Source organism: Arachis duranensis, chromosome 1, assembly GCF_000817695.3.
Source record: "Arachis duranensis cultivar V14167 chromosome 1, aradu.V14167.gnm2.J7QH, whole genome shotgun sequence".
In the NCBI taxonomy this organism is placed as follows: Eukaryota; Viridiplantae; Streptophyta; class Magnoliopsida; order Fabales; family Fabaceae; genus Arachis; species Arachis duranensis.
Window position 1 is genome coordinate 68,930,596 of NC_029772.3, and position 4,334 is coordinate 68,934,929.

The 4,334-nt window shown below is 37.5% G+C and overlaps 1 non-coding gene across 1 annotated transcript; it reads left to right on the top strand.

Moving 5' to 3' along the window:
* The first annotated feature begins 1,103 nt into the window (after positions 1-1,103).
* On the top strand, positions 1,104-1,211 carry LOC127743066 (small nucleolar RNA R71). Its single transcript, XR_008004375.1, has one exon. It is a non-coding gene; the product is annotated as a small nucleolar RNA R71 (small nucleolar RNA).
* The last annotated feature ends 3,123 nt before the right edge of the window (positions 1,212-4,334 follow it).

Below are 4,334 nucleotides of genomic sequence, written 5' to 3' on the forward strand. Positions count from 1 at the left end.
TGAGATTCTTGCAGCTTGTACCTCAAAGATCCCTAGCTTATCCATTACAGAGAGAGGCATGAGGTTTATGCTAGACCCTAGGTCACACAGAGCCTTCTTGAAGGTCATGGTGCCTACTGTACAAGGTATTGAGAATTTCCCAGGGTCCTATCTCTTTTGAGGTAATCTCTGCCTAGTCAAGTTATCCAGTTCTTTGGTGAGCAAAGGGGGTTCATCCTCCCAAGTCTCATTACCAAATAACTTGTCATTTAGTTTCATGATTGCTCCAAGGTATTTAGCAACTTGCTCTTCAGTGACATCTTCGTCCTCTTCAGAGGGAGAATACTCATCAGAGCTCATGAATGACAGAAGTAAATCCAATGGAATCGCTATGGTCTCAGTGTGAGCCTCAGATTCCCATGGTTCCTCATTGGGGAACTCATTGGAGGCCAGTGGACGTCCATTGAGGCCTTCCTCAGTGGCGCTCACTACCTCTTTCTCCTCTCCAAGTTCGGCCATGTTGATGGCCTTGCACTCTCCTTTTGGATTCTCTTCTGTATTGCTTAAAAGAGTGTTAGGAGGGAGTTTAGTAACTTTCTTACTCAGCTGACTGATGAGCGGATAATTTGTATGCTTTTTGGCATTGTTTTTAGTATGTTTTTAGTCTGTTGATCCTTCCATGAGAGATTTGGATGATTTCTCCATGAAGGATTATAGGTGTTTCCATAGGGTTCTCCCATGTAATTCACCTCTTCCATTGATGGGTTCTCAGGATCGTAAGCTTTTTCTTCAGATGAAGCATCCTTAGTACTGCCTGGTGCAGCTTGCATTCCAAACAGACTTTGAGAAATCATATTAACTTGCTGAGTCAATATTTTGTTTTGAGTTAGTATGGCATTCAGAGTATCAATCTCAAGAACTCCTTTCTTCTGATTCGTCCCATTGTTCACAGGATTCCTTTCAGAAGTGTACATGAATTGGTTATTTGCAACCATTTCGATGAGTTCTTGAGCTTCTGCAGGCATCTTCTTCAGATGAAGAGATCCTCCAGCAGAGCTATCCAATGACATCTTGGACAGCTCAGACAGACCATCATAGAAGATACCTATGATGCTCCATTCAGAAAGCATGTCAGAAGGACACTTTCTGATCAATTGTTTGTATCTTTCCCAAGCTTCATAGAGGGATTCACCTTCCTTCTGTCTGAAGGTTTGGACTTCCACTCTAAGCTTACTCAATTTTTTGAGGTGGAAAGAACTTTGCCAAGAAAGAAAAGAGAACAAGAAAGTATGGAATCCTCTATGTCACAGTATAGAGATTCCTTGAAGTGTCAGAGGGAGATGCTTCTCCCATAGAAGTCGGGAGTAGGTGCAGTAAAGTCACCCAGCACCTTCCTTGCATTGTTAGCATTGTTGTTGTGTTCGGCTGCCATGTCTTATTCTTTGAAGTTTTCTATTAGGTCCTCTATAGAGAATTTTGCTTTAGCTTCTCTTAGCTTTTGCTTTAAGGTCCTTTCAGGTTCAGGGTCAGCTTCAACAAGAATGCCTTTGTCCTTGCTCCTGCTCATATGAAAGAGAAGAAAACAAGAAAATATGGAATCCTCTATATCACAGTATAGAGATTCCTTGAGGTGTCAGAGGAAAAGAAAAATAGAAGGAAGAGGTAGAAGAATTCGAACTTAGAAAGATAGAGTTTGAATTGTGCATTGAGGAGGAGTGTTAGTCCATAAATAGAAGGATGTGAGAAGAGGGGAAGAAATTTTTGAAAATTAAAGTGAATTAATTAAAAGAAATTTTGAAAAAAAAATGTAATTGATTTTCGAAAACTAAGATTGAGAAAGAAATAAAGTGATTTTTGAAAAAGATTTTGAAATTAGAAATTAAAAAGATATAATTGAAAACTATTTTGAAAAAGATGTGATTAAAAAAAAGATATGATTGAAAAGTTATAGTTTTAAAAAAAGATATGATTGAAAAGATATGATTTGAAAAACAATTTAAAAAAGATTTGATTTTTAAAATTAATGACTTGGCTAACAAGAAAAGATATGATTAAAACATTAAACCTTTCTCAACAGAAAAGGCAACATACTTGAAATGTTGAATCAAATCATTAATTGTTAGCAAGTATTTTTAAAAATGGAAAGAAATTGATTTTGAAAATATATGAAAACTTGAAAAAAATCTGAATTAAAAACAAAATCTTCCCTCTAGTGCCATCCTGGCGTTAAACGCCCAAAATGCTACCCTTTTGGGCATTAAACGCTCAGCCAGGTGCCCTGGTTGGCGTTTAAACGCAAGTTTTCCTTCTTCACTGGGCGTTTTGAACGCCCAGCTTTTTCTGTGTAGTTCCTCTGCTGTATGTTCTGAATATTCAATTCTCTGTATTATTAACTTGAAAAGACGCAAATTAAAATTTTTTTTGGAACTTTAATGAACAATCAAAATGCAACTAAAATCAAATAAACAATGCATGCAAGACACCAAACTTAGAAGTTTGTTCACTACTGATACTAACAAATTGAGAATGCATATGAGAAACAAAAAAACACTCAAGACAAGAGAATTTAAAGATCAGAGCAAGGAAATCATCAAGAACAACTTGAAGATCAATGAAGACACATGAATGAATTCAAAAAATGCAAGAAAAACAGAAACATGCAATTGACACCAAACTTAAAATGAGACACTAGACTCAAACAAGAAATATTTTTGGTTTTATGAATTTTGTAAATTTTTTTGGTTTTTTCAAAAATTATATGGAAAAGAAAATAAAGAGATTCAAAATTTTTAATAAGAATTCCAGGAATCATGCAATGTTAATCTAAAGCTTCAGTCTAAAGGAATTAGACATGGCTAGCCAAGCTTCAGCAGGGCATTACATTCAAGAGCTAAATTGAAGAGAATCAATCAGCTTTGGTGATGATAAAAACATCACCTTGAAAAACAAATTCATTCTTAAAAATTCTGAAAAATACCTAATCCAAGCAACAAGATGAACCGTCAGTTGTCCAAACTCAAACAATCCCCAGCAACGGTGCCAAAAACTTGGTGCACGAAATTGTGATCATCAATGGTGCCATCAACATGGTACGCTCAATTGCAATCTCAACTCTTTATCACAACTTCACACAACTAACCAGCAAGTGCACTGGGTCGTCCAAGTAATAAACCTTACGCGAGTAAGGGTCGATCCCACGGAGATTATTGGTATGAAGAAAGCTATGGTCATCTTGTAAATCTCAGTCAGGCATATTCAAATGGTTATAGATGATTTATGAATAAAGCATAAAATAAAGGTAGAGATACTTATGTAATTCATTGGTGAGAATTTCAGATAAGCGTATGGAGATACTTTGTCCCTTCCGTCTCTCTGCTTTCCTACTCTCTTCATCCAATCCTTCTTACTCTCAGTGAAAATGTTCAACGCGCTCTGTTACAGCACGGCTATTCAATTGTTGGTTCTCGATCATGTCGGAATAGAATCCATTGATTCTTTTGCGTCTGTCACTAACGCCCCACAATCGCGACTTTGAAGCTCGTCACAGTCATTCAATCCTCGAATCCTACTCAGAATACCACAAACAAGGTTTAGACCTTCCGGATTCTCTTGAATGCCGCCATCAATTCTAGCTTATACCACGAAGATTTCAGTTAAGAAATCCAAGAGATATCCACTCAATCTAAGGTAGAACGGAGGTGGTTGTCAGGCACATGTTCATAGGTGAAAATGATGATGAGTGTCACGGATCATCACATTCATCAAGTTGAGGAACAAGTGATACCTTAGCACAAGAATAAGCTGAATTGAATAGAAGAACAATAGTAATTGCATTAATACTCGAGGTACAGCAGAGCTCCACACCTTAATCTATGGTGTGTAGAAACTCCACCGTTGAAAATACATAAGAACAAGGTCTAGGCATGGCCGAATGGCCAACCTCCCATAATCTAAGAACTATACGTCCAAAGATGATCCTAAGATCTAAAGTGATCAAAAGATGTCCAATACAATAGCAAAAGGTCCTATTTGTAGAGAATTAGTAGCCTAGGGTTTACAAAGATGAGTAAATGACATAAAAATCCACTTCCGGGCCCACTTGGTGTGTGCTTGGGCTGAGCATTGAAGCATTTTCGTGTAGAGACTTTTCTTGGTGTTAAACACCAGCTTTTGTGCCAGTTTGGGCGTTTAACTCCTATTCTTGTGCCAGTTCCGGCGTTTTACGCCAGAATTCTTGAGCTGACTTGAAACGCCTGTTTGGGCCATCAAATCTTGAGCAAATTATAAACTATTATATATTGCTGGAAAGCCCAGGATGTCTACTTTCTAACGCAATTAAGATCGCGCCAATTGGT